General features: G+C 39.9%; 1 protein-coding gene across 1 annotated transcript in view; it reads left to right on the top strand.

The window, feature by feature from the left end:
- LOC126388148 (vacuole membrane protein 1-like) overlaps nt 1-18790 on the top strand; it is a 95113-nt gene that overhangs the window by 71419 nt on the left and 4904 nt on the right. The gene's annotated exons all lie outside the window — the stretch shown is intronic.

The raw sequence follows: 18790 nt of genomic DNA, 5'->3' as shown, positions 1-18790 counted from the left end.
TGGCACACAAAATATTGACACTTTAGGCACAATTTGGACATGTTCACTGTGGGGTGTACTCACTTATGTTGCCAGCTGTTTAGATGTTGATGGCTGTGTTTTGAGTAATTTTCAGAGGAAGGTAAATCTATACTACTATACAAGCTGTACACTGACTACTTTAGTTATATCAAAGTGTCATTTTTATAGTGTTGTCCCATGAAAAGATATAATAAAATATTTCCAAAAATGGGAGGGGTGTACTCACTTATGTGAGATACTGTAAAAGTTGACAGTATACAGTGTTCATTTGCTAATCTACGATATTGAAAAAAAATGCAACTGGACGGAGAATCTCCCCTTTATTTTAGTTATTTTCACAGGGGAGACTTTCACACATACTTTCATTAACAAAATGGTGTCAAGTTTCAATTATCATAATAAAACTTTTGTTCAACCAGAAATAACCCTTTCATTTTCATTCCATTAAGGGTCATTCTGACTGATGAAACTCACGGGAAACTACAATGATTGATGAATTTGTGGTAAAGTTACTGCGATTGGACAAAATTGCACAGTGAGGCGGATTTCAGGAAGACTGGTTGAATTTGCATTAATTATTGGGAACGCAACATCCTGGAGGAGCTCATAAATTAAAGCCCTAACTACAGAGCTCTCACTGAACATTTCACACCCTGAGAAACAATTATGACTACTGTCTTGTCTTATCCCACAACATGCTCATTTTCTACACTTGAATTCCCCTTGAATTTATTGTGCAAGTGACGTCAATAAGCCGAGAAGGAGTTCAGAGAACGAACAAGCCCCTGCTGCTGTGCTCCATATAACTTCAGGGCAACACATTCATCTTTTTGTGTGCCCAATCCTCCCTGTCCTCCTTTCTCTTATCTCAGCTGGGGCTTCGTCAGCCAGTGAGGTGGTGATATACAGCAGGAAAATCACTCATTGCATGCAGTAATGGAACAGGGAGCTTTCATATGTTTGACATGCTGTCTGGGCCTCAAGCCCCCTCGTTTGATCTGTTGTGAGTCGCTTTGTTTGGGCTAAATTACTCCCTCTGATTCAAGGCACTGTTTCTGCAGCCATATGTGATGATGATATGTGAACAGGAAAAAAACAGAAGTCTTTCCTAATCATAAGAACGGCTGTAGCGATGAAGTTCATTGTTGATGAGTTGGTGATTCACAGTCTGCAGGAATCCGGTGTGTTCACACCTTGTCAGTGGTGACTGTGGTGGGACTGGGTTTAGTTTCTGTAGAGATCTGGGAAAGGAAAAAGTGTAAGTTGCTGGTTATGGCTGTGAGAATGTGGAAAAGAGAGAAAGTGAAGAGAGAAACAAAGACAACAAGACAGACACCATTTCAGTTTCTGTAATGGATCAGGGCTCCAGACTATTTTTTTTACACAAGCACATAATTTAGGTGCACCAAAAAATTTTCACTGCCTTTTGTGCAGTTACCTTTTTGTCAGCACCCATGCAGTAATTTCTTAACTAGTGGTGGAATAGTCCACAGGAGTCACGGTTAATTCCATAACCCGGGTTTAGAAGTAATGGTTTGATGTGAGTTGACTAAGGATACATTTCATTTCATTTGTTCTGAACAGACAGCAGCGCAGAACAGACAAAATCCTCCTACTGGGGACTGGGGTTACCATTTTACCCTCTGGCAACCTTTTAACATATATATTTTTTAAATTGTAAATAGAAGAACAAAAATTTTCCCAAAAGGCAACAGGTCACGCAGGCTGTAAAACTGAGAGGCGTCATTTATGCTATGAAACCATTCAGTTCAGTTTCAGACTAGATTTTAATAATCCCTTGATCACATACCTGAGACTGTGAGTGAGAGTAATAGTGCCATCCGGGGGTTTCCGAGTGGGAGCCAAAGGGTTAACTGTGACTCTGAAAATACTAAATAAATAGAATAATAATGAAAATTAAATAACTAAATAAATCTGGTGCATTAGAAGGAGTGTTTTAAATAGTTCCACCTTGGCTATATTCCAATTATATTCTGTTCTGCTTTTGCATCTAAAGCCCATTATAATCTAGAATACTTTTAAAAGACTAAAGTCTGACAGCCCCTCACATCTAAAATTGTTTAGTCACACACTGTAAGATTTTGCAGGGTCAATATTTGCCAGACTCCTGGTGGAAAATATTACGCCAAACTCCCTTTAAGAAATGTGACATATTAACAATTCCTTACATGTCTGCGAAACAAACTTTAGAAACACAAGATAAAAGGTGTCATATGTCGATAGTATTCTTGTCAGTTCAGCATCAATATATTCCATAAAGATAAACTCTGTTGGTTGACTGAGCTATTTTAGTGGGCGAGACCGTGGGAACCGTTTCAAAAATTATAATTTCTCACTAAAATAAGTGCTGGTTGGTAGATCAGAAAGAAACTGAATTATTATTTATTACTTTCTCTTCCCAATGATCTGCACATCTTGGTGATGGCGTTAAGTGAGCGTTAGCATGTTGAATGTGTCTCCATTCACTTAACATTACCCTAAAACTGTGAAGCAGCACTATCACAACATCCTCATCTTGTACACAACTCTCTCCATTGCTTTTGAAGCTAACCGGGACCCTGCAGGCGGGTCTTCTAGGTTTGCTTTTTCATTTGTGCTCGCCATAGTGTATTTGACTTGCACGCAGATCAGCTTGTTGTGCTACCCTCAGCACCTGTTGCAAATATCCTATGGCTAAAAGTTTTTGGGCAGCTCTTGGTTGTGCCATTATGTGTGACCAGTGAAAATGTTCAGTCGCATTTGCCAGATTTTTACTCACACTCTGGATGTGAAATATCTCAACTTCTGGCTCTGCACCTTAAAATGATTGCTCTCAGTAATCCATCACCTTGATTAAGTCAGCCACTCTCTGTGTCTTGTATTAAGCTTGACAAATCCCTCAGGCTCGTGTGTCAAGGGAGGCCTATCACTGTCAGGCTCTCGGGGAGAAAGCCATTGAGATGCAGAAAGGAAGAGCTGAGACCTGAAAAGGTTATCCAGTAAAAACCGGTGCACGTCTCCATGAGAATGCACCCATTTCCATGAGAGTCCATCTCTAAGGCGGGAGTCCATTACCAGCACAATGGGCTTGCAGATGGCTGTTTCTGGCCACACAAGGCTGTCGGCATTAGAGGATCACAGCAGGCGGCCCTGCTCAGAGGGAGGCCAGGGGAGAGTCACAGGTCAGGACAGGGCAGCCGGGGGTTGTAAGAGACACTCACTGGGTCATACTGGAACTTTCCACATCACAATCAGAATTTTCATGATATTATAATCAGGGTAAAGACAGACTCCAGTTGTTTTAGCTGCTGTGTAAAACCTTAACTTGGTACTGTAATACTCCTTTTCCACCAAAATTAGTGCGTGTTTGTGGGTTTTTTAAATGTGGGAAAACCTGCTAAAATTAGGCAATAGACTCTTTTCCCGTTGCCAGAAGACAAGAGCCATGAGTATGGCTACTCAACGTTATTTTTACATAGCGGGTCTATTTATTTTTCTCTGCATGCAGCTCTGCGGCTCTGCAACAGGCTAAAACTACACAGAACTGTATAAAAAAATAGCCTGTTTAAAAATTTAAACCTCATTGTAGCAGATGAAATGCAAGGCAGCAGAGCAATCTTGTATGTTTTTACATTTCACATTAAAATACATTATTCAGTACCAGTTAATATAGCCTACACTTTCCAAACCCTTCAAAACCAACTGCATTATCACTTGTTAAAACTCAATACACAAACAGTGGAGCTGAGGCAAACACATGCTGCAAAGACGGGGTCTGTGTAGCAAGCAAAACACCCCACACCGCTTTGTCTACGTGACTCAAATCGTCCGTGCCCCATGTATTTTGGCCATAACTCAGACCTTTGAAGCCTCATGTTAGCTTCAGTCAGGAGGACAAGGAGGGATGATTTCAGCAAGCAAACCTGTTTCAGCAGTCATATGTCCACCTGACTGTAGTTTTGAGACGGACTTGCAAATCAAGAACCTGACCTTTAATGTAAAACATGTTTCTTCTAATGTTCCTGTTTCTTGCTTATCTGGAGGTCACCACACATTTTTCTGGATGTTAACTATCAGCTCAAGTGAAGTTGGTTCACTGGAGAAGTGAAATTGCTGAGAACCACGCAAACTATTCTGGGTTTTCATGGTAGTGCAGTTATTTGTGTGCGTGTAAAAAGTACTGGAGTTAGGGGCGAAAAGTCTGTTGCTACTTGTTTCCACTGAATTTCACTCATCTTAAACACACCCCCAGCTCATATAGAAACTAGGTTTGTATGGTTTCATACTGAATGTGAGGTTGTCTGAGTTAAAGGTAACTGTGGCCCTATCCTGTAAGAGTTGAAAGTCACCTAACAGGGAGGGATTTTTTTGAGCTCCCTGTGTCACCACATCAGTCTGTGTGAAGCAAAATGCACCAATCTGGGGCAAAGATTTTTCGTCATCAGTATGTATTTTCTGTGTAACAAAATGACAAGACAAATATGAAGTGAAGTGCAGTTCATGCAAAAGCTTTCCAGCTTACGTTACTTTGCATCAGGGTGGCCGAAGGTCATTAAAAAGTCTTGATGTCTTAAGTACATTCAGATTAGATGGCTCTTCTTTTAGTCACGTCCCCACAAGAATCCTCGGTGTTTGCGCCACAGGAAACATTTTAAAAGGAGCTAACAGACTTATAATGTACCATCATTTCCTCTGTAATATCTATTTTATATTGCTGTAAAAACATTCACAAATTTCTCCTTCAAACAACTGTATTTATTCAAGTTTCACGCCAAAAACAAAATTTTACAAGATTAGTTTGAACACATCATGAGAATGTTACAATTTACCTTGCCCATTGCTCATTTTTACTGAATAGAGCTTCAAAGTACCATATACAGTAATTCAATGCAACCTCCGTCAGCAGGTAGTTCCAGCCACCTGCTGCTAACAGCTAATGTTAACTAGCTCCCCTCAACACGGATTTGTCGCTCACAGTGTAGCATTATCAGCGAAACAACAGGTTTTTTCTCTGACATGTCAACAGTCAGTACATTTACATGCACAGTTATATAGTTGATATACAGTTTAATTGGACTACTGTCCTCATCCCTGTAAACGGGAGGGGAATCGATTTATTGACTGAAGTATGTCCAACTCCTCTAAGATAGGTAGCGATACGCCCGATTTCACCTTGTTAGTATTGGACCTTTTTCTGGTTGACCTAGTGCGTCAAAGACAAACAAGTTAGCTACAGTTAGCTAGCGGAAAACTGGTATCATGGTGGACAACTTTACAGCTCTGCACATTTTGTCCGTCCAAAAATGGCTCTGGATGTAGATTTCACCATGTTATCGGCTTCTTTTTCTGTTACGTATTTAATGCTATTTGACTTCTGGGTCAAAGCCCAGGGCAGAAACTGTGGAGCATGTGCAGAGCGCCAAGGCCAGTTTAGGTTCGACTTGGACTAACATGTTAACATGTATTTTAAAAGTCCAATTTTAGGTGGACTAACACAATAAATCGATTTTCTTTCGATAATGTCATGTAAACGTACTAAGTGAATTTGTTGTGTCCTGACCCTTGAATGACAGGAGGCCTTTAGTCTTGAGCTCTGCTTTCTAGCCTGCACAAAATTGATGTGTCCCAACAGAAAAAGAATGGCCACTGTCATTGGTGAATGTCGTCTTATTTGCGAATAGGCTGATGGCAGTCAACAAGGCGAATATTGGCTGATCCAGATGTTCAGCCAATAAACTGGTGCAACCCTAGACACAACACCTGTATGTACACAGTGCCTCTTTTTTCGCCACTCTATGCATTTAGATCATGCAGTAAGTCTACTGTTAAACTAAGTCTTGCTAGCCAGTCTGCTCATGAGTTTATTTTTTCGCTGCAGAGCAGTATGCACGGACAGTATCATCAGTGTCATCTTACCTCACTGTTCATTTTGAATTTACATCATTGTGTTTACTTGAGTAAATTTTCACTTTTGGTGTGTATTTCCATCACAAGTTTGAGCTAAAACTTATAGCCACCCTGTACATGTAGTGATGTATGACCTCTTCGCAGACTGAAGCTATCCTCTTGTAGAAGAATGGTAAAGTGTGTATGTATTTCTTAAACTATTTACACCCCTGTCACATCACTGATCTTATAAATAGCCCTGTTTGAGCCATTATGAGCAAAGTCTTCCCGTTAACCCAATCTGCCAGAAGGGAGTACTTTCGATCCTATTAGTCACCGGGTGCTTCGGTCACCTGAGAAGCACCCTGACAAAGATGGCATTGATCAGCCCTTCCATGGCCTGCCCTTCTCTCCTCAAACACGGTCAGACGCCTCACTTAGGATGACGGGATCGGAGGCAAACAGGGCGAGACAGTGGGAGTGAGGGATGGAGCGGCAGGTCGCGGCCGACTCTTTTTATACAGCGTCGTTAAGTTTAATGCGAGGCCTGGCGGGGCATCTCCCCCACTTCAATTCTGATTACCTTGGCCCACGAGCTCTGACAGAAATACAGAGGCAGTAACAGTCAGAGAGACGTTTGAGTCTGAGCCAAAAGGTCTTACCACAGCCATTTAGAATAATATTCAATCGCTCAAGAAGACTTATTGTTCAGATCGTGTTCTGTAGGCTTATTTCCGCAGTTAACAGCACAATGAGGGACTCAGAAGGGATACACAAAGATGTGAATGTAATTGTAGCTTTGATGAGTAAGTGTGTGTGAGAGAAAGAGACAAAGAGAGGGAGAGGTCAGATGTGTGTTCCAGGTCTGGTGTCATATTATGTGCCTCTCAGGCACAGTGTGTGTGTCCCGGGACTTTATTCATCCCTGATTCATTTGTTTTGGTCCCGGTCTCACACTCTGCGCCACACTACACATCAGATCATTCCTACACATGCTGTGCCAAGGCTATGAAATTACTAATGTATTTATTCACCAGGATGGCAACTGGCTTGTATGTTGTTTTAGGAAACAGTTCTCCATTGATTCATTTTTAGAGCAGCACGTTTATCACGGGAGCACAGCCCGACCTTGAGCTCTTAATCAGCGTCGTCCACTGAAGTGTATTGTTTTGTGAATCCAGTGAACATCGTAGTGTGTGCTGTAAATTCACCAGCTGTCATGAATGTATGTGTGTTTGTCTGTGTTGTGTGAGAGGAGTCATCCCAGACAGGACCTGACTCAGAGGCCAGCCGGGCAGCCGGGCTGGGACCCCTCTCCCTCCCCACCCTGCCTCCACCACACCTCAGTCAAAACAGACATGTTGTCACCATAGAAAACAGAATGGATAGAAAGGATATTGAAGTGTTTGCCATGGTTGTTAGACGAGTGCAAAAGAACATGGTGATTGTTGTTAGCTGTTGGGGTGACAACACACAGGAGTGGGGCCATGAAGTGTGTCACACTCAGTAGTTTGAGAACTCAGTTATTGCCTTTTCTTACACCATTTTCCTGACCCCCTTCATAATCAATCTGCAGTTTTTTAAGTGTTAATGGTTCAGTAAGTATGTTCAGTAAACGGAATCAGTAATGGGAAGTAAAAAGTGGTCACAGAATATCTCTAGAACACAGCTAGATTTATCTAAAGTAGGTTGGGAAAATGATGGACAACACTTACACAAGGGCGCAGTGGTTCTAAGAAATACAGCATTCTTTTTCTATATGAATTTAAAAAGTTTCACTGTGTATGCTCTTCACTGTGAGAGTATGTTGCTCTGAATAACTGAATGGTATGAATATCCCAACAACACTCCTAATGAACAGAAGAGCTACAAAAATATAAAACTATTATGTGGCAGCTAGTGGTGATATTGTACCTTGTGAGTGTGTAGGAAACCCTGAACAATATTGAACACATATTCAGTTTGGTCAAAATAAATCCTTAATACACACAGTAAGAATATGCTCATCAGCACGGTGTTTATCCCCGTGGTCTCTCTCATCCTCTCAGCTGAGCAGCGCTTCTCACTCATTCTTTGAAGGCAGTAACGTTACGTTGTGTTTCAACAAACATGCAATTAACTTTTTGAAAACATACTACTCCACTGCTTGTTGTCATTACTGCAAAATCTCACCTCCATAAGTTCGCAACTTGTCGCAAGTCGGTTGGTTGATACGGAATTTTATCTGGAAGTTAGCCCACTACAACAACCTGGTCTCAATCCCAACCTGTCAAATCCTGATGCTTGGCCAGTGGCCCATGGTGTTAGACACCAATGGACAGAGGCATCCTCAGCAGCAGTATGAGATGCACTGGGCTGCACTACCGTAGTGTAAAGAGCGAGAAAGTCCAAGTGTCAAAAACACAGTCAAACAAATGCTGGACTTTCACCCTCGAGTCTGCTGTTTGTGTCCCAAGTGAAACCAAAACTCAATTGAGGTCTATTGATAACGACGTAGTGTGCCACTATGTGTAGTATAATATGCATGTGACTTACGTGACGTAACCTTAGTAACAAACATTTTTATTTTATGCCAAAGTGTACAAAAAGTTTTGTTTTTTGTTTTGTGTTTTTACATTCAAAGATGATTTTGTAAAAGACTGTATGCATTTAATAGGCAGAAACCGTACATTTCATGTATAGAGGAAGTTTATTTTGAAAAGACAAAATGCATGTAATGAGCGAACATTGAAACATCATCCATGAGCGTCCAAAATTAACGCAAGGGGCTACATAGTGCCTAATGTGACGAGTTGGGAGTCAGAATGTGTCCACTACGACAGTTGCAGTGGCGGCAGCACAGACAAAAATGGCCTCCTGCTGCGATGATTTGAATGGGAATGTTTGTTCTACTCTGATTCTATTTCTATGGTTGTCCCCCATCGGCCAGAGTCACAGCAGTGACAAGTATTTGAGAGAGACAGTGAGGAGGGTTGTTTGTGATAATTCTTCCCGTAAATATGCTCGGTGTTGTCCAGTCGTGGCTCATCCGTGTTTGGCCTCAGCCTAAAAAAACCGGGGCAATCATAAATCTTAATTATGAGGAGGTTGTGTTTTATTTGTTTTATCCCAGACACATAAATCATTTGCTTATTATTTTATTTCTTCAAACTTCAAAGATTCACCACTGCGAACACAATTTATTACTTTTACTAAATCTGAGGACCAGACCGCTTTGGGATCTTAAATCACATTGACACAGGGTAACAGTTTTATTGGAAAATAATGTAGTATTTTGCTTTTTGCTCGCCTTTTCAGTGTTGCTCCAGCACATTAAGATGTACTGTAGCATACTGTCTGTCGCACAGACATCAGGGACTTTCACTTGTCTGCATTCGGTGGCTCCTAACCACAATCTCTGCAGCATGTAAACTTAAATGCAAGGCTGTACTGTGTGTACAAATGATTAGCGAGTAAATCATTTAGCTATATATAATCACTGTGGGCAAATTGACAATGTTTTCCTTCTGTCATGTACAAATTTTGTTACAAAAACAGATTGAATTGAGCTTGCTGGCGGTCTTTAAGCTCAATTCCTCTTTGTTGTTTTGTAAAGCAGTCACTTATAGAGCCGCCAAAGTAGAACGTAAAGCGGAAAATGTATACAGCATGTTGTGGTTTGTAACAGGTAGGTTGTAACCTATGTGGTTGTCTGAGCAGCATGTCACAGTGTATATGAACCACACAGACTGCATACACTCCACATTGTACTGTACACTGGAAAAAGTCCCTCACACACTCTTGTGCTCTAACCTGCTGTGTTGGATTAGTGACATATACATCGCAGCAGAGTCGAGCTTCAAATGGTCTCAAGTTCTCATTTATTCAAGTGCCATTAATTTTCCGCCCTGTGACCTTGTTTCTTTGGTGTGTTTCTGCCCCTCACATTTATTTAAGGTGTCGTAATGTGTTCATTTAACCCCTCTTGTGTGGTTCTGACTTGTGAAAATGTTCCTATTTGGGACCGATAAAGCGTAAATTTAAAATACAGTAGGTGTGGTTATTGTGAGGTGTTCATTTGGAAAGAGGTGTTGTCTTATAGGAAACAGTGACTATGTTAACATGCACGCTAATATTCCACTGTTATTCCGAATATGACAATACGGGTCATGTAAACAGCATATTCTGAATAAAGCATTTTCTGATTAAGACATCTGGAATATCCAGGTGTTATTCAGGTTTTAGGAGCATTCTTTGGACATGTAGCGCATCTGGAATATGCATCTCAAACAGGATTTTTACCGTAGTTTGCGCCACACTGCCTCTTTCCTGTTTACAGTCAGCTATCTGCATTGTACACAAACCAACTCGCCAACAGTTTGCAGAGCTGGGGTAGAGATGCCCAAAAGAAAAGCCCACATTTCTGGCCAGTAGGAGAAACACACCTATTTTTAAACATTATGAAAGACTTGCCAATTTTTTTCAAAAAGGTTGTTGAAGGAACGAAAGAGGATGGTTGTGTTCGTACCTTTTAAAAGTCCGCCACCAGTGGAGAACTTTGAAATAATCCAATTTTGATTCAAAGACGTAAAATGGTGGCTCCAGCTGTGTTACTTGACTTGATAAACAACATGTAAATCGGAGAATGCACAACTGCATATTTGTCTAACTTATGTTGGATTACTTTATCTGCCATTTTCCGTGAGAGGCTGTGACTTGATTTCCATTAATTTATAGATTAATACATGATGTGCTTTTTGCAGACTGAAATAAATGAACGGTTTAATTTCACTTTCACTGCACTTGACGTTCTGCTGCTCCGTCTGTGCCCAGAATACATTCTGCACTCCGAAAGTATATATATATATATATATATATATATTCCAACAGGGCTCCTGATGAATGATGCAGCTCCAAAAATACAAAATCAAAATGTGGTGCCATGTGTTTTTATTGTGGCGGGCCACCACAAATAAATGCACGTGTGGGAAATCCTGCCATGAAAACAGCCTAGTAGTAGTTGTTGTTGTTTTTTTTCAGAATAAGGGCAAAATCAGAATATTTTGTGTGTGTAAACATAGTCAGTGTCGCCATAGATCTCACACAGTGGCCATTCCTCCAAGCATGACATCACAGGATGCATGGAGCTTACTGAGTGGTTAATGATCAACCTGTTGAAGAAGGTTTAGGAACCTAAATAATAATAACTTTTACAGCCAACACAGAATATATTTTTAAAAGAGTAATGAAGCCTCTGTATCTTATCTGGAAATTACCAATATAAGCAAGAACATTTTGGAGACTGTTTACGGAAGTCTTGTTGAAGGTGTTTTAACTTTTAACCCGTGTGTTGTGTCCAGAATTACAAACATGGCCAGTAAAATGATTGGGGAAAAGCAGAAACAACTGGGATGTACAGATAAAATGCAGGTGAAACAAAAGCTTGACATATTAACAACCAAGAACTTTTATTAGTTTAAGTATTTAATTATTATTAGATTCCACAAAGCAGCCATTCTCCCAAGTATGACATCCCAGGATGGATGTACACCCAGCGATGCCCTACTCCTCTTCCTTTTCTCCTGTTCTTCCATCTCCCCCTCTATTTCCAGCCTGCCTGTCTCTGCCGCTCTATGACTTGTCTGGATGTGTCTCCAGTCACATCTGACTCATTGAACAACCCTCTCTCCCCATTGAGAGGGTCCAGGCCTGGTTACACAGTGACCCAGCACACACCTCCACACCCAGTGGGCACCTGAACCCGGGGGGTCGTAGGGGCCTGGAGGGCTGTTTTATGTAGCTGTCTGGGAAGTGAGAGGAATAATAGACTGCTATAATTGGTGCCCCCTGATTTCCTGGCAGCACTGCGGTCACCCAAGAGGATAGCATGTGTCCGAGCTCGTGTGTGCATGTGTGTGTGCTGGCTGACACAGATGGCTGTGTGGAGCGGGGATGTGATAAACACACTGGGCAGGGGGATCTCCGTCCAGGAGTGGGCTCCATGCTTTAGTGGTGAAGTCATTGGGAAAAAGCCCGGTTGAACTGGAGGAGGAACAGACACACACACACACACACACACACACACACACACACACACAGATATTACCTTACAGCATTTGCACGTGAATCCACATTTTCCTCACACACTCCTCCTCCCATAACTCCATTATTTAATTATTCTGACACTTTGTAAAATCAGATTGGAGCAGTAGTTATTCATGAAGCCACGAGCTGATAAAAGGAGTTAGTGTTTTGCACAGAGATGGTGCAGAGGTCAGTACCTCAGGTCAGCGCGCTGCCTAACCACAGTGTGCATGTGCGTCTTGCAGCGTCTGTGCTGTTATGTTAGGTGTGAACTGTGGCCCTGTGGAGCATTGGGTAACACAAGCGATTGCCTAAGCCAGTTGTTGTGATGATGTCGTAACCAGTTGGACCTGGCCGGGGTTTGGCTGTCATGTGAGCCCTTGTTCTCTATCATCCCCTGTGTGGGACGTTAGGGCACGTGTGTGTGTGGGTGTGTGTGAGAGTGTGTGTACGCACTTTTGGGGTTTCATTAGCATGAAGAATTGTGAGTGCCATTGGAGGTGGCAGCCTTCAGAAGGGGCAGACGTGTCAAAGGTCTCCTGACTCACAGCCTGTGGAATTCAGGTTTCACAAAACTATCAGAGGACGCCGAAACACGCTCTGTGAACGGCAGCAGGAAATGATAGTTCATTAAAAAATGAGAGGCTGACATGGCACTCACGGATTAACCCTTTAACAGCAATAAAGAGGCTGCAGAAAGCGAAGAGATGTGGGGTTTTCCCTCATTATCTCCTTGTTTTGTGAAAGCTTATCTCATGTCTTTCCTGATTATTCTTCAAGTTAGCTTCTTTTCCTGGTTTACAGGCACTGGTGTCTGACTGGTAAAAGATATATGACTTATATTCAAGGCTGGAATAACTTTACCGCAAAAATACACATTTCCATCCCTCATGAGACCAAATGTGCAGCTTTTTGTTTCTAATTGTAATGTAATTGTAGTTTCATTGTCGATTTATCTGTCAATTATTTTGCCAATGAATCAGTTAATAGTTTTAGTCTATAAAATGTCAGAAAATGTTTCCCAAAGCCCAGGATGACTTCCTCACATATCTTGTTTTGTCCACAAGCCAAAATATATTCAGTTTACTGTCACAAAGGAGTAAAGAAACCAGAAATATCACATTTAAGAAGCTGGAATCACAGACTTTTTTTCTTTAAAAATATTCAAACTGATTAATTGATTATCAAATTTGTTTGTGATTAATACACTAGTACTAATTGATTAATCGTCACAGCTCTACTGTACACTCTGCAGCCCAGCAACACTCCCCAAAGATACAAATACTTTAATTTTCTTTGTTTGAAAAATGAGGCAAAAGTAAGTGACTGTAAGAACTTTCACAGGGAATATATACTTGTTTTTTTCCATGTGTGTGTGTGTGTGTGTGTGTGTGTGTGTGTGTGTGTAGGTGTGTAGGTGTGGAAACTTATCAGCTCTCCTCTCAAACCCAGAATATCTGCTCACCTTATAAAATCAGTGCCTTTTTTGGTTTGATGCTCTGATCTAACACTTTGATTGTAACGTCCACCACTCGGGGCAGCTCTGTTGAATTCCAGTGAGCACGCTGATGTAAATTGTGAAACACTTTTGTCTTATTCATATGTTTATCTTGCACAGACGTACTGTGTGACCGCATTGAGAATGAATTGAAGAGAAAAAAAATGGAAAAAGTGATGGGTCAGATGGCTTTGAAGGACGGTGGTGGTGCTGTGGTTTGTCCTGTATCTCTGAGCGAGAGCTGTTCAGAAATATTGATCAAACTGTGTTTGAATTTGTTCTTGGATGAAGTGGTATTCCCCTAAAGCAGTTATTTTACATACTGTAATGGCACAGTGTGCAACAGAGTGTGTGGACAGGAAATGTCAATTGTCTGTCTGTTCTATTTGAACTTAACATATATCAGGGATACAAGCAGTTTTAACAACAGCAAAAAACAACTCCTCCACACACATTACACACATTACAGTCAGATATGTTAAACTTTTTATTCATTTCTTGAAATATTAATGTTACAAGTTCACTTTTTAGCTTCTGTTTTCACATTCAGTGCAACATTAAAGTAGGACTTTTATTTTGACAAAATTAAAGATATTTACACCATAAATTGATGCAGAAAGGACACAAATTGATGCACAGAATTTCACCAGAATGCAGGACAGTAGTGTGCTGTGGTTTCTTCTGTGTAACTGAGCAAGAGCTGTACAAAAATACTGATCAAACTATACTGTTTGGTCACTTTGAATTTATGCTTGGATGAAGTGGTATTCCCCTAAAGATCAGTTATTTTGCACACTGTAATGTCAGAAGCTTCAGAAAGTGTGTGTGGACATACGACGTGGAAATGTCAGTTTTCTGTCTGTTTTCTGTTTTATTTGAGCTCATAGTGTATACAAAGCATCACACACATCATTTACAGTAGTCAGTCATGTTGAACATTTCAAACATGTTAATTTGTTCAAATATCTTTGTTACAACTTTGCATTTAGCTTCTGTTTACACATAGGTGTAGATTTCCACACGTCTCCCTCAACTTTTAGAACATCTCCAATTGTCCAAGAAAAACATGAAAGTAGCAGAGGACTTATATTTTGACAAAATAAAAGATATTAACACCATAAATTGATGCATAAAAGGCACAAATTGGTGCACAGCAAGTCACCAGAATGCAGGATGGTGGTATGCTGTGGTTTCTCCTGTATCTCTGAGCGAGAGCTGTTCATGTTCAAAAATATTGATTAAACTATGTTTGGTCACTTTGTGGTGTTCCCACAAAACACTGTTATTTTGCATACTGTAATGGCACCAGCTTGAACAAAAAAAAGTCTTAACAAAGAGTGGGTATGGACAGGAAATGTCAATTTTCTGTCTGCTTTCTATTTTATTTGAACTTATTATATATTCAAAGCATCACACACATAATTCACAGAACAGTCAGTCATACTGAACATTTTAAACATGTTCATTTCTTTCAAGACCTTTGTTACAGCTTTGCATTTTAGCGTCTGTTTACACATAGGTGTAGATCTTCATGGGAGATGCAGGGGACACGTCTCCCTCAATATTTAGAACATGTACATTTGTCCAAGAAAAACAAAACTAGCAGAGGACTTTAATTTTGACAAAATAAAAAACATTAACACCATGAATTGATACAGAAAAGACACAAATTGGTGCACAGCAAGTCACCAGAATGCAGGACGGTGGTGGTGCTGTGGTTTGTCCTGTATCTCTGAGAAAGGGCTGTTCATGTTCAAAAATATTGATCAAACTACGTTCGGTCACTTTGTGGTGTTCCCACAAAATACTGTTATTTTGCATACTGTAATGTCACCAGCTTGAACAACAAAAAAAGGTGTAACAGAGTGTATGGACAGGAAATGTCAATTTTCTGTTTTCTAATTTATTTGAACTTATGATATATTCAAACCATCACGCACATCACATACAGTACAGTCAGTCATGCTGAACATTTTAAACATGTTTATATCTTTGTTACAGCTTTGTATTTTAGCTTCTGTTTACACATAGGTGTAGATTTCCATGGGAGACGCAGGGGACACGTCTCCCTCAATATTTAGTACATGTTCATTTGTCTAAGAAAAACATGAAAGCAGCAGAGGACTTATATTTTGACAAAATTAAAGACATTACCACCATGAATTGATGCAGAAAAGGCACAAATTGGTGCACAGAAATTCACCAGAATGCAGGATGGTGATGTGCTGTGGTTTGTCCTGTGTATCTGAGCGAGAGCTGTCCCAAAATATTGATCAAACTATGTTTGGTCACTTTGAATTTATGCTTGAATTAAGTGGTATTCCCCTAAAGATCAGTTATTTTGCATACTGTAATGTCACAGGCTTTAACAAAAAAAGTAACAAAGCGTGTATAGATGAGAAATGTCAATTTTTGTCTGTTTTATTTGAGCTCATCGTGCATACAAAGCATCACACACATCACTTACAGAACAGTCGGTCATGCTGAACATTTAAACATGTTCATTTCTTTAAATATCTTTGTTACAGCTTTACATTTTAGCTTCCGCAAAGTCGTACATGTAGATTTTGTGGGGAACTTATGGGACATGTCCCCCTCAATATTTAGAACATGTGCATTTGCCTCCCCCAACCACAATAAAAGCATGAAACTAGCAGAGGACTTATATTTTGACAAAATTAAGTACATTTACATCATAAAATGATAAAGAAAAGCTATGAAATAGTGCATAAAAATTCACCAGAATGCAGGAAATTAAGTGTTAGATGCTGGTGCAGGACCCCCAAACTCCCATTTCATATGTGTCCCCCAGTTTTGAAACGAAACCTACGCCTTTGTGTGTATATATATTACACCTAATTAATTCATGACTGTCCTTTTGGCATAAGAGAGATTTACTTTTGACGTTTTTAAAGATACATTTATTGATTCATTTACTGACTAAGTCAAAATGACTTGAGCCACGATCTTTTACTCCTAATATCTAGAACGTCACCTATTTGAAGCTGATTAAAAGATTAATCATCACACACTCCTCTTAAGTTTCAGAATATGTGCATGTTTATAAAAACACCTACAGTGTTGATAATAAGTCACATATAATTACTGGCAATCATTTTTCTAGCTGCAGTGAAGCTTCTGCTTTTTTGCTCAACTTCTGGAAGTAATTCAATCAGTTGGAGAGCAACTGTTATAAAGTTTGATAGGATCCACACATGCAGGCTTTTATGGTTGTAACATTTTAAGACTTTTCATTATTGTTATATATATACTTTTTAACTATCCCATATTTTACTCTCCAGAAGAAGAAAGTAAGAAGAGTCATATTTAATAGATCTGCTCGGACTTACTGCAACCTTTATTTTAATGCTTGGCAAAGAATAAGTTATGTACATTTATATTTTTAGATGCAGAGCCACTAAAGGAGGATTATGATACATAAAACATAGAAGTGTTGCTTATATTTATTAATATACAGCATTGTTTAAAGTGAAAATCCACAGTTGGATTCTCCGCATGACTGCCTTTTTAAATAAATGATGAAAAGAGGACAAAAACTATAAATGTGAGCATAAGTTTAGCAGATTTATGTCATGGCTGTTTCAGGTTATTTAATAAAATTATGCATTAGTAGTTCTTTATTTTATGTATTTAAAAACTTAAGTATCAGAGCTAACTTCTCTTCCACAGGACTACTTTTAGATTTTTTAGTAAATTATGCTCACAGTCAATTGATGGGATTTTGTAGTAAATGAGCCTTTGTAGTTAAAACAGAAATTTAGCTTTCTGAGCATAAAGATTTTACTAGACTTTTTCTTTTTTAAAAAAAAAAAAAAAAGTTTTGTTCAAACAGATTCATTTCTATGTTTCTGGAGGCCACAGTGTTTAAGAGACTCACTTAGAAAAAAAAAAAGATGCAAGTGGGGAGTTTTCTGTTAGTCTGACTTAAAGCAGAGGATTTTAACAAACCAGTTGTTAATGTTTGTTCAGTAGCTGCTGAGTAAATAGCTCAGGCTTATTGTTTGCCAAATTACATCTTATGGCTGTTGTAAATTTCAGCTTCTTGTGTTTTTTCTCCCCCGCCTCACCTCAACTCAGGAAGGACTCAGTAAACCAAGAATTTCTGAGCTTTTCCTTAACATCAAAATTTTACAACAGCTACAACACAACAAAATGCCATGTATCGCCTACATTTAACACATGCTCAAGTTACACACATTTCCAAGTTTTAAATCTCAGACTTAGAAAGATATCTTCTTTCAGGTACTCACGGGCAAGTTATGAACACACCTACAGCAGCAATTCTTAAATCCAACCATTTCACAACACCTTTCTGCAGCAAGTGAAAATATATTCCCAAAAAGGACAAAGTCACCAGATTTTTTAATGGCACACACCAGGAGACGGTGCTGGCTCTGAGGCATTAAAAACTTGTTTTAGACTGCTAGCTTTGAGCTTCTTTGTTGGTGGATTTGCCCAGGCTCATGACTCAGTGTTGCTCATCGTGTAGGAGATGATTCGCCCGCCATTTCTGAAAACCTCTCACTCTTTGTCCTCGCCTGTTGGCTTTTATCTGCTGAACTTGTGTATTTCCCCCTGTATCTATTCTCATATTTACACCCAGGTTGTGTTCATTTTTTAATTAGTTTTGTTTCTGCGTTGTGGAGATGTTGGGATTTTTCTGTGATGTGGGGGATGGGAACAGGAGAGGCTTTGTTTCCCTCCAAAAAAAAAAAAAAAAAGCTTGATTTTTGATACCATTTTCTATTGTGTAATTTAAAGCCATCTGTTAGACTTCCTGTCTGCTTTGCCCATTCACATGTATCCATTACCTGGTATAAAGTTAATCATTACAATAAGGCTTCCTTGTTATAAACTCATTTAACTTTTTCTTTTTTTTGTTTCGCACCATAACATGATAGGTGTGGAGGTGTGGAGGGACGGAAATGACTTGCCTCCCTCAGAGAAAGTTATCGGCTATAAACTCAACCGTATGTGACACGGCTGCCCACGCAAACCTGCCTTAAAAATTCTTTGATGTATCTTTGATGATGCCTCCCCGACGTGAACATAAGTGGAGCATAAGGAATGTTTTTGAAACAATAGCTGAGGATGTAATTGACTGTGCATAGCCACAAAAGAGAATAAGTGAAGGTCTTTAGTATGTATTTGTTTAGTGATTAATCACTAACTCCAGCCTAGGGATGGGCCACTGATTCGCTATTCTAGGGCATTCTCTGCAGTCTCTCGCGTCTTTTTTTTTTCTTTGAGTGTGTGCAAGAGGGAGTGGGGTGGGGGGGTGGGGGGGGGGGGGGGGGTTGG

This window comes from Epinephelus moara, chromosome 3 (genome assembly GCF_006386435.1).
Source record: "Epinephelus moara isolate mb chromosome 3, YSFRI_EMoa_1.0, whole genome shotgun sequence".
Lineage (NCBI taxonomy): Eukaryota > Metazoa > Chordata > Actinopteri > Perciformes > Serranidae > Epinephelus > Epinephelus moara.
Note: the sequence above shows the minus strand (reverse complement) of the source record. Positions and strands in the feature narration are given on the sequence as shown.